General features: G+C 37.8%; 1 protein-coding gene across 3 annotated transcripts in view; it reads left to right on the top strand.

Moving 5' to 3' along the window:
- BMPR1B (bone morphogenetic protein receptor type 1B) overlaps window positions 1-12,257 on the top strand; it is a 257,437-nt gene that overhangs the window by 45,505 nt on the left and 199,675 nt on the right. For 2 of the 3 annotated variants that reach the window (XM_040555617.1, XM_040555612.1), the window contains exon 2: window positions 4,808-4,878. The gene's annotated coding sequence lies outside the window, so the exon portion shown is untranslated. Of the gene's footprint in view, window positions 1-3,432; window positions 4,879-12,257 lie in introns of those variants that run through there. The other variant, XM_040555614.1, reaches the window with a different exon arrangement.

Below are 12,257 nucleotides of genomic sequence, written 5' to 3'. Positions count from 1 at the left end.
TCTTAATAGAGCCATATAAACTTGGGGGCTGTTTGTACTGTCTCATTTTGTTTGTTCTTGAACTTGATAGAAAATATTTTCTAGGTTGACTCTGTTTTAAGCAGTAACATTTGTTTAGTTTCTTGGTTTCTTTTCTGTGAAGTAAGTCGGAACAAGTACAGTGTTACTGCATTTTGGCTGATAGGCATTGAAATCCTTTCAAGTGGAGTGGATTATTAAGTATGTATTGAAGCTGTTTATCAGACTTTCAGAAATCAAAGACTTAGGCAATTGAGAACTTATAGAATTTATAATTTGCTTTTAAAGCAAAGCAAAATACTCCCTAAAATCTAAGAAAAATAAATTAATAAAATAATTACAGTGCCAAGCAATGGCAGCCTTTGTCTTTTCATTGGTTTATGGCTGTGTTGTATCCTGTTAATCCTGGGATAAATCTGACCTATTTGCTTGCATGATGAAGTAAACTTTACTCCTTGAGCTTCTTTGCTTTACAGACTTGAGTGAAAGCCTGTGGGAGATGATGGATAAGTGAAAGCCACTGATCAAGACCCTTTTCCTGCTCTTACCCTGGTTGAGTATTGGATTCTCAAGCTCTCTGTGCAAACAAGTGGAACAGTGGTAGCTCCAATGTTGGGACCTTTCCTGATAGAGAGGTGTCCCCAAGCATGGTGTGCAATGTAGGAGGGTAGCTCCAGGATGAGTGACAGCTGGGCTGCAAAGGTTTGGCACTTCAGTCCTGCTGTTCGTCAGCAGCATTTGTTTGCTGGAATGGATCTACAGGCTGCAGGGGAAGTACAGGAAGTCTTCCTGTGGTTTGCAGTACTTCTGCATGCTATGGGGACAGTTGCAGCAAATTCTGAAACCTAATTTCCCATGTTGTCTGTAATGCTGGGAATGTAATCCTGCCATTTTTTTTTTTTTTTTTTTTCCTTTGGAGAGACTTTTGAGACTGGAAGGGCAGCGTTTAGTCTTCTTATACCAATAAAATATTTGAATATATTAGTCCAAAAGACAGTCTGAATATATATATATATTTTGGACTTCAGTTGGAAACAGATGGCTCAAGTTTCACGCTGACTGTTTAGATAAGTACTTTTCCTTCTAACAGTGAGTGGAGATGGCTCAGTGTGTGAATGCCTGAGTGGCATGGAGCTTGTGCATGAAAAGCATATCTGTGGGTGTGGGAAAGCACAAGTAAGTGTGGAGGGACAAACTGAAGCAGACAAGGACTTTGTTGCATTGGAGGTCACTTGTGATTTTTAGTGCTTGCTGTCTGAGTCTCAGACAGCACTAATTTGCTGCACTATAACCGAATAAGCAGAAAAACTGAATAAGGCTGAGTTACTGAAATGGATTGAAATAGATGAGCCTTCAGTGTATGGCAGAGCAGCAGTGGTTTTATTTCTGTAACAATATAAGAACGCTGTAAGACAGAGACTTGTGTTTTGCTGATAACAAACACTGTGAGCCTTAGGGAACCTAGGAAACTTATGCGGAAAACTTTAGGTGTATATGTGAATTGTCGTCATCCTATAGCCCGTGTGCTGTAGTTTCCACTTGTGTTTGATTGTGTGTGGGATAGAAGAGTTCATGGTTTGTCAATGATGGCCATTCTCTTGGTGAAATCACTTCTTTCTTTTTGCTTAGTTTCTCCTCAGCTGAAGGTTCACCTGTTATGCTGAATCTTCTGTTTGTTTTTTTTCCCTCTTTTTAGAGCCTTCTCCTTTTTTCACTGATATGACACTTTAAAATTGTAAACTTAAAATGTCACATCTCTTAGCAGAACTGCTATTTTGTTGTGATTCTGCCTTATTTTCAGACCATTTAGTTCTTCACGTGAGTCTCATGGGAGGGGAGGGGTTGAATCTGTTTCAGATGAGATCCTTTTGTCTTTGTAATTAGCATGATGTGCACACTCAGCTTCTTGTCTATATTGCAATTACTTTTCTTCCCTAATAAAATTTGTAGGTACAGATGATTGGAAATACATTAAATTGATTTTATTCTATCACAGTTCTGTGTAAATTATAAAGTAAACCCACCAATGCAACCCAATGTCCAGTAGAATGATCTAGGCTTCTGCAGTCAAATTGCACAGTTGTAGCATAGGTAAACACTGTATATAAAAGAATTTCTCACTGGGTTTTTCATTGAGATCAGTCTTTTTGCATCACAGAGGATGCATCAAGTGAAATCCTGTAACTCCTCATGTTGTAGCACTTTTCTGTAATCTGTCTCCTTTAGAAACTTTTTGATGCCATCTATTCATTTTCTCAATAGATTTTAAATACTACTGATTTTGAGTAATTTGTTTAATTAGGCCCAAACTATCTGTGTAATTATTCCAATCTGTGCCTTTCTCAGCTTTTGCTTGTGAGGCTGATAAATGGCATGAGAGGGAAAAGGGCAGCTTCCCTGAATGAACACGAGAGACCTATGAAAATGTTTTTCACCTACATTCAAAAAGTGAAAAAAAAAATACCAATTGTGGCAAAAAGCTTCCTTGTCTTATGAAACAGGACACTTTTATGATTACTGTAGTGTTTCCCAGCTTTTTGCTTCCATAGTATCAGCTGATTCATGAAATCCATGACTGTATAAGGCCCAATACTAAGTTTAAGTTTCTGTGCTTGCAGAGTTTAAGAGAAAAGCACACCTTTTTGACCTCTAGCTTTGTATAAACACCAGAAAAAGTGTTCAGACACTGAACTTAATGTTTTGGAAAGGATATGACCTTAAGTACACAACTTGATATAAGTAAGATGGTAGGATCTCCAATATCTTGGCCCTTTTGAAGTTGTTTAGCATTGAAAAAGGAAGTTTTCAGAATCTCTAATGATTCTAGGGAAAGAAGTCACTAAATCTTTTGATTTAGATTGTAAGTTGAATTATATATTACTATTTATTACATATATTATTGAAATATATTAGATGTGGACCTGTTAGAGTGGGTCCAGAGGAGGGGCACAAAGATGATCAGAGGGCTGGAGCACCTTTCCTGTGAAGAAAAAAGAGCTGGGGATGTTCAGCCTGAAAAAGAGAAGGCTCTGGGGAGATCTCATTGTGGCCTTCCAGTATTTAAAAGAGGGCATATAGAAAAGATGGAGAGTGACTTTTTACATGGACACATAGTGATAAGACAAGGGGAAATCTTTTTAACTAGAAGAGGGGTGATATAGATTGGGAAGGAAGTTCTTCACTCAGAGGGCGCTGAGGTACCGGCAAAGGCTGCTCAGAGAAGCTGTGGATGCCTGAACACCTGGAGGTGTTCAAGGCCAGGATGGATGGGGCTTTGGGCAACCAGGTCTGGTGGGAGGCATCCCTGCCCATGGCAGGGGGGGTTGGAACTGGATGGTCTTTAAGGTCCCTTCCAACCCAAACAGTTCTATAGTTACAGATGCACGAAGACTCATAAAATGCCAAGATTACAAGTATTTGGGGGAAGACTTACTAACCATTAGCAGGCGGTCTGTGTCAATTGGAAGAAAAAGTATCACAACTTATTGCAGCAGTTTATTTTGTATATATGAATGCTCATAGAACTACTATGAACAAAAGTTGTGGTGCTTTTCTTTTAAGTTATTCCAGAAAAAGGAGAAAAGTAACATACACTGTGAATTAAGAACATCATTATAAGCTAGTTGCAGATTTTAAAAAAATAAACATATGATTGGTGGAAAAACACTGAGAAAATACTACTTAGGTATTTTCCTTAATAACGAACAACATTAATTTTTCCTCTCAAACATCGGTTTATAACAACTGGAGGATAACAAATCTGCTATAGGAACAAGGCCTGCTACTTGAATCAGACCATTATCGACAAATCAGTTCTGTTTATGGCCTTGCAAAATTTCTAGCTGTTCCAGTATTGTGAAGGAAATGATAAATATTAGGCCACTGTTCGGGATAGGAATGAAATTGAGCCATTCTGCAACTCTTGAATTGGTGCTGATATGTGTAAAACTACTTTAGATAAGATAAGCAGTGACATTGTAAAGGTTTTATAGAAGCTGTCTAAATGAATAATTTCTGCTTTGCATTCTAGTGTGATAATGGAGTGGTTAATTAAAGAGGTTTGTGAAAGAAGCAAAAGCTCTTGTCCTCCTGTTTCTCCTCGCCTCTGTGCTCTTGTGCCTTTGTTCAGTCCATGAAATTGTTTTCCCTTACAATACAAGAATGAGGTGTATACTTACCACCTTCAACATCCTTCTGTAGCTGCTGCTCCATTTTCTTTCTTTTGCTTCTAACCTTAAAATAGTTTTCACTGTTAAGCTCACATTAAATTATATAACATCTGTTGACATCCATGTTCCAGCCTCCTCCCATTGAAGTGTTTGGGTTTGTATATGTATTACAACAGACAGGAGGGATGGTCCTTAGTGTATCAAGGATGTGAATTATTAGGGCATCTAGTATTTTTAATAATGTGTATCACATTTCCTTCTTCCATGGCCTCTGTTAAGATGCGATGGAAACCTGTGTGGTCAAAGATTGCGTGGGGGTTGCAGTGACGCCAGTTTATTTTGGAAGCTGATATAATTCATAAAAGTATAGTTTTCCTCATGAAATAGTGTTGCTGAATATTTCATTACCAGTGCACTGCTGTTCATAAGAGCATTTACCATGTAACTTGTTGAAATCATGTAGTAAATACAAAATTATATGCCATCATTGGTCTTTATTCCAGGTACAATATTTTTATCTGACTTTCATGACAGAATTGGAGGGTCTATATTGTTTTGTAATGAATTAAACTTTCTTTCAGAATATTGCTAATCATTTAAAAAATGTTCTTTGCCCACAGGGTGGAGTTGATTTCTTTTGTTCTTGGAAACTGAATAGGAGAAAGGGACGTTTCAGCTTTTCTTGATAAGGGTAAGACAGCATCTGTTGATAAAGATAAGACACTGTTCATTATTATGAGCTCATAGAAAGTTTGTCAATGGAGGGTTTGTTTATTCTGTGTTTTTTTCAAGTTCTGAGCTTTGTAGTAAGTTCAGTATGTGATAACATAACCTGTATTGGGAATGGAATGTGTAATTCTAGCACAGGTATCAGTAAAGGCTCTGAAGATAAGCAAGTACATGTAGATCAACATGACAAAGTGGACAGCAATTTGTTCTACTGTTGAAACTTGTGACATTTTCCATATGCCATTGAAATGGCCTGCCCAAGTGCTCTCCATCATACTTACACATTCAGTAAGAGGTCTTTTTTTTTTTTTTTTTTTTTTTTTTTTTTTTTAAAAAAAAAAGTTCCGCCCATGCTGTTACTTCAGAAAAATGTACAGACTTGCCTGGTGCCGTGTTTACGGCTCTGTATTGCTGTATGAAAGCACAGAGGTTTGACATGATTTGCTAAGGATCTTAAGACCTATTTTAATTGAGATATGCCTTCAAAAGTAAGCAGCAAATGCCTATCCCACTTCTACTTACCATAAATAGAAGACAGAAGGGGATACAAATCTGAAAGTCTTCTCTGAGATGTTTTCCCCAATGGCCCTTTCTTCCTGTTGCGCTGAAATGTCTGACTTGTTATAACTATTTACATACAGAATGTGAGTTAAATTAAAACCTGTAAAATATTTGAAAGTGTAGCGTGAAAATTAGTATTGACTTCTTAACTGCAAATTTTGAAATTAGCATGAAACTATTGGCTTTCCTTATCTCCTTTTGGCAAATTTTGAAAGTATATGTAGGTAGGTTTCATTGTGACAACTGCAAAGACTTGGGTTGGTTTGGTTTAACAATGACCATATGTGCAGCAGATCAGCCATCTGTGTGTCCTTCATGCAGTGCGATGTGGGTAGGTTGCACAAGTCTGATACAATTTCTATTCGTGTACCATTTTTTATCTGACAGAGGCTGCAAACTCTAATTGCAAGCAGTAATGCATTTTGATGAGGTCAGACTTTTGGTTTTGTGCCTATGTAGCTTTAAATTTGGAGATACTCTTAGAGAGTGTTATACCATTTTTAGCAGTAAAGCAGCATAATCATGCCACTATGTATGAATGCAGTTCTATCAGTTTACAGATGCTTACTGTACTATAGCCTGCAACTTCAGGGTATAAGAGAGCTGTAATCCTATTTGTACCCTTAAGGTCATATAAAAAAAAAGGGCATAAAAAGGCATAAAAGGGCATAAAAATGTTCTTTCGAGTTCTTTGACTAGGTTCTGATCCTGGGCTTTAGGTTTGATCACTTATTCCATCCTAAATGCAAAAAAAAATAAAATGAAAAAAAAATCCCTTAGGTTCAGTAAAATCCTCCTAATGTACCTTGGTGCAAGTGTCCTTCTAGTCCCTTGCAGCTTGTGAAGCTGTTGCCCCTCATTTTGAATGTTCGCATTTTGTCTCGGCTTTTTGTTTACTCAGCATGTATAATCTCAAAGTCTAAATTGCTGTTGGGTGAATTCTGAATCAATCATGAAAGGAGAGAGAAATACTCCTGTTGAAATGGTACATCTGTCGGGAGGACTCATGGGCTCTCAGTAAAGGAATCTGTTCCAGTGTTAGATCGCTAAAGATGCAGGGGGAAAAATTGCCATGCTAACATACATGAAAATGTATTAATAATAATTTACAGATAAATTAATATGCCCTGAGCTTAATCTCATTCTGGCAAAGCCATGTTGAAGGAAATGAGGATTTACTGGATTAGGATGTAATTGAGTCTGCTTTTTTTTCTTCCTCCCCACACTGGAGAACTCATTTAAATCGATACCTTTAAATATTTAGTGGTGCTTTATCTAACGTGTTCATTTGTTAGTCAAGTACCTTTCTTTTCATTGTAAGACTTTTGCTGTGTAAAGCCCAAACCTGTAGTGAAACAGCATGCTTTTGCATTTTTTGAGCATTGAACCAAAGTTATTCCTCCTCGGAGATTACTCCATGCTTCTTGAGCATCCATTAAACATTGCCCAGTGATATATGTAATAGTCAAGATCCAACCCACTTCACTTCTTTCTCTGTTTGGAAAAATTAAGTATGTCTAAAGTCTTTGGGATGCGTGGTTCCCAGTGGGTACACAGAGCAGTCTGTGCAAGATGTCAGCAGCACTTTGCTTGGGCTTGGTTACTCCGTGGGAGTGGAGGAGCTGGGAGTTCATGCTCAAAGTTTATCAGTACACAGTAGGGCTTAAAAATTATACTTAATGACAGAAATTCCCAAATGTAATCAGTGACAGATTTGGTTCCTGTCTGTGATGAATCAGTGGTTGTGTAGAGCTGTGGGAGGAACTTAAGCTATGCAGGGTAGAATCACTTAATGCTGTCGCTGGGAAAAAAAAAAAAAAAAAAAAAAAAAAAAGAAAAAAAAAGCACACATTGTAGTTTGAGCTCTCTCACTTCCCCACACTGTAACTACTCTGTCAGGTTAAATACTCACACAATGGCTGCAGGCTTCATGAAGAAAAATACATTAACTGTCCCCTACCTTCTATCCTAGTCTGCTACAAAAAGACTGCCCTTAAGTGTTGTCTTAATTTAGCTTTATTTTCAGCATTATATACTTCTACATTATACACTGAAAGTTTTTAACTCTGATTTGTATGAGTATAGGACATGTGCTTTGAAAACTGGAGATATAAGCAGGCTGCAAATGAGATTGTGCTTTCTTCTGTGAGTAGTCCACGTCAATGTCATAGACTGGCATGGTATCTCGGGTCCCTTCATCTTCTGTCTTTCCCTACCCCAATATATGACAGTGTTTTTTTTCCATTGTAACATATTTTAAGTCCAAACCCGGCAATCCTCCCATGTGTGTTTTAATTCTTTCTTCCCTGACCCCTTTCTGAAATCAAGAACTCCTTGGGGCAGCAACAATCTTCAGACTGGTCTGTTTTACAGCAGAGCACGTGCTTGTTCTGCTTATTCTTCCCACTGAATGGGGCTGTGTCAGAAAGCAAAGGCTATCCCCAATAATAATATTTGCCTCAAAGGAGCTTGACCTTCTTTGTGATGTTTTTGGAAACAAAATGCAGGAATAAGCATTATGTCACAAACGAAGCAAGGAAAATAGGGTGGTTGTTTTCCTTAAACATGAACAGATCTTTGACACTGCTCAATTGTTTGTTTTACTGGGGGAGCCTGACTTTCCAGGAAGTTAGACATTTTCTTGACTTGTTTATTTTGGATTTTTCCATTTATTGATTGTAATCTAACTATCAAAATATAAAGCCAGACCTCTGAAATGGACAGTACCTGCTGTTCAAAAGATTTACAGCAACTCTTCCATTTAAGGTGAACTGAAATGTAAGAAGTGCCGTTTCTGTTTCTAGTACTGTATATAGATGGCAGTGGAGTTGCTGAATTGGTGAAGCATGCAGCATCCTGTGGCTAGGGACCATACTTCAGTAGCTGTTCTCATAACTTTCAGTTTATTAATGTATGACTTAGCTGCATGTTGTAACGTAGGGCAAATATCAATGGAGCAAGGCTGATTTGTGTGGAAAATTATGCAAGAGAACACCTTGTTACTTTGCTGTTCCATATCATAAGTAGTTCACTGCTAAGCAAGTTTCAGCTTGGAAATGTGAATAATATAAAATATATGCTGAGGAATATATTTGGTTAAAATACACCTTTCTCACATTGTAGCTGATTCATTTGTGTCTGAAAGTCAATTAGCACAGGAGAAGAGGATGGGGAAGGAGTGCAGATTACTGAATGGAGTGGAAAAGGTTACTTATTCTCTATAATACCCACAAGGTGAACTCAAGTGCACTTGAAAAATTGTGCTGGTGAAATATGTCGTGTAGTTCAGACTGTTAAATACTGTGTTTACTGAGTTAGAGAATGAATTAAGTCCCAAGAATTCACTGGAAAAAATATGCTATGAAGGAGGTAAAAAGTGCCAGCAAAGGCTGGGGTGCTTTGTACTCTGCACAGTCATTTAAATGCAAGGGTGTGCGTTCATGTTCTACTACATATACATGTGTGTGCCTACGTCTACATGTGTGTGCATATATATATGAATATCTACACATGTCCACCTCTATGTGCATATATATACACATACCTTGGTATGTGTGTACATAACAATGACTAGTACAGACATTTTAAAATGGTAGGTGCAGGAGGTACCCTGGAAGGCAGCAGATGCCCTGGGAAGACTTGAATCTGGAGTTTTCCCTTCTTACCCATCCACAAAATTTCTCTCATCCTCTTCGCTTGTATGAAGAGACGAATGTTTAATTTGAGCTAGTGAGGAAGGGGGACGGGGGGACAGGACAGGAGTCAGTGAAGGGAGTGCAAGAAAGAAGCTTGTAGGTGACAGGGTGGTATCCACCACTGACAGGTGAGGTGCAGGATTTGGGAAGGACCACCCTAACTCCAGGAGAATGTCGGACTCAGGATGTTTTTTTTTTGTTGTTGTTGTTTTTTTGAAGCAATGGAAGGAAAGAGGAAGATGGAGGGGGTTGTTGGTAGAACTTATTACTAGACCTGGAAGAACTAAAGCTTGGGGCAGGTTGGGAGTGAGAGTCTCTGGAGGTATATTGCAGGGAACCCACACTATACATGGAAAAGTTGCTGTCCAAAGTATTAGCTTCCATGTGATCTAAAAGAAAAAGCTTGTTCAGGTATTTCATGAGAAGATGAATTTGGAAATAAGACTAAAAAAAAATTGTGGTGGCAAGGGCAGGATAACTTAACCTTTGCAACCTTGAGGGATCAAAAGCAGGATGTAAACATAGGATCTAAAACCACCTTATCTTGGTACAGAAAGTATGGTTTGTCTCCCTGGCCTTGGATAAAAAAGGCAAACTGTAGGAGGCCTGACAAGTTGTTCTTGCCACTGGGAATGGAAACAAGCCTGTGATGTCCTTTGGAACAACGAGCAATTTTCATTACGAATGCATGTCATGTGGGTCCATGCAGTTGCAAGTGCATTGCTGAAAAGGTGATGAGTGGCAAGTTGAAAGCAAAAGAGGAGGAAGCTGAGTAAGACTTTGATCTGTCTAAACTGATTATTGTTGACTAAGCCTGTTTTAGCTGAATCCTGGAATATCAGTATTAAAATACTGACCGTGTCAACTGCTGTTGTCTACTAGAATAGCAAAAAGCATTTGGAAATAAGCTGATCACCACAGTTCCCTGGAAATTATCTCTAGCAACAACTACCTAATGCACGAAAATTTAATGTCCTGGGCCAAGATAGTACAGTAGAAGCATTGTGATAATGTGCTGATTTCTCTTCCTGGAAAATGTAGCTTAGATCATTGAAATCAGTGGGACTGAAGGACACAGTTAAAAATAAATCACATGTTGCTGTCCTGAGTAGTGCTAGCTAGTCTTCAAATACATTCTCAGGGAATGTATTTGGAACTGTAGCACATCCTTCCATCGTGTGTTTGGCACGCTGAGGTATTCAGCAGCCAAAATTCTGATGTGTTATGGCTGAGCAGCATACTGTCAACTATTGAAACTCAGCTTGAAGATACCACATGTTGATAATCACTGCTGTATGTCTGCAGTTCTATTATTCGCATAATATATTGCACAACCTATTGGCAAGTTGAATGAACACAAGTGTCTGTAGAGACCAACAAATGGGAATACTTATTTGCTGAATTATGCCCCCCCCCAAAAAAAAAAAAATATAAAAAAATAAAAAAAAGGATTAAGCCTTCTGTAGAGATCAGACTACTGCATTGAGAAAATCAAAGTCCACGTACATGATCTAAACCATGTTTGACATGTCAGACTTTGGTTTCACCAGGAGACTTGCTATGGTATGTTTTTAAAACCCACAAGTGTAAATTAGAACAAGCTAATTTTATAATTATTCCCAACAGACACGCAAGTAATTTAGTCTCAAACATGTTTATTTTATAAAGACACAATCATTCAAAAAAGAAGTACTGAGAAACCACAAGTGGTTTGAGCAATAGAGGCTTAGAGCTTTTGCAAACATGCACGTGTTTAAAATGTGGTAGTATTTGTTTAAAAGCCATGGAGTGCTCTGTCTGTCTTTTGTGGCTTTCTGACTGTCCTTAAGAGAGACTAAGGAACCGGGGGCTGAGGGGGTTGTTTTGGTGGTGGTATTAGTCATTAATATAGTTTAATTTACAGAAAAAAAAAACAAACTCAGTTGTTCAGACTTAAGGAATTCAGAACAAAATCATATTTGATTAAGATGCTGCTGGAGGATAGACTGCTCCTGAGAAAGGGGATTTCTTGTTTTAATGCTGATGGATTGCTTGTTCTGAAGGGGCAGGAATACCACTTGAACATTTTTTTTTCCCTTTTTCTCTCCAGTTTCAATGGCTTGAGCAAGTGACTGCTGTCAGAATGTGGAAAGGGCACCATGTACAAATAAGTCAAAATGAAGTTCGTAATATTAGTCTGTATGTAAATCTGTAAAGATGTTTAGAAATTATACAGAAAGTTTGTTTTTAATGACCAGATTCACACGTTTGGTGACTCACACCAGTTCTTTGACAGGTATTTTGGCATGGCTTGAGAGGAAATAAATATTTGACAATGACAATGCCCTGCAGCCCTTGGGTCTTTCTTATACAAGGTATAATACGGTGTTGCCTTTTTTAAATAGTACTAGCAATATCAATACAACTTACAGATAGCAAACGTATCCCAAAAGCATTGGCGGAGAACAGTAAGCTTTTATTGGCTAATTAGTATTTACTTTTTTAACTAGCAAAGATTAAACAAATAGTATGAGTGTTTGGCTGTAATGAGTCCTGAATGGTGAACTTCAGCCTGCTTCAATTCTTTAAGGTACTTGTTAAATAAATCTGTGTTCATCTTTTTGTATTACTCTGTTTCCTGGTTTTGAGACAAGTATCAACTTTGGGGAGGAAAAAGCTGATTTTGGTGTGGTTATTCTGTAGCTTGCAGCTAATTTCTGTAGTGCAGATACAAAACCTTTCCTAAATGCTTTGTGAGACATTTAAGTACAGCTAGGAAACAACCAGACTTTTTGCATTCCCTGGGTTGATTTTTTTAGGATCAAATAACTAATCCTTCATCAGGCAGTGCATCATGTTTTCAATTCAAGTGCCTTACTTTGTACAATTCTGGAATAAATTATTCAGCCATATTTGAAATCTAATGCATCTGGTGTAAATACTTAAATCTTTATTTCTAGATGTTTTTCAAAAGGTCTTATAGAATTAAACACTAATTTTTCAATAGAGGTAGTGGGATTTAGGACTGTAACTTCATATGAACTTTTAAAATTTCAATTCCTGCTCAAAACAGGATATTATAGTTGGGAAGCCAAGGTAACTTAAA

Source organism: Cygnus olor, chromosome 4 (assembly GCF_009769625.2).
Source record: "Cygnus olor isolate bCygOlo1 chromosome 4, bCygOlo1.pri.v2, whole genome shotgun sequence".
NCBI classification, from domain to species: Eukaryota; Metazoa; Chordata; class Aves; order Anseriformes; family Anatidae; genus Cygnus; species Cygnus olor.
This window is presented reverse-complemented; position numbering and strand designations above follow the sequence as displayed.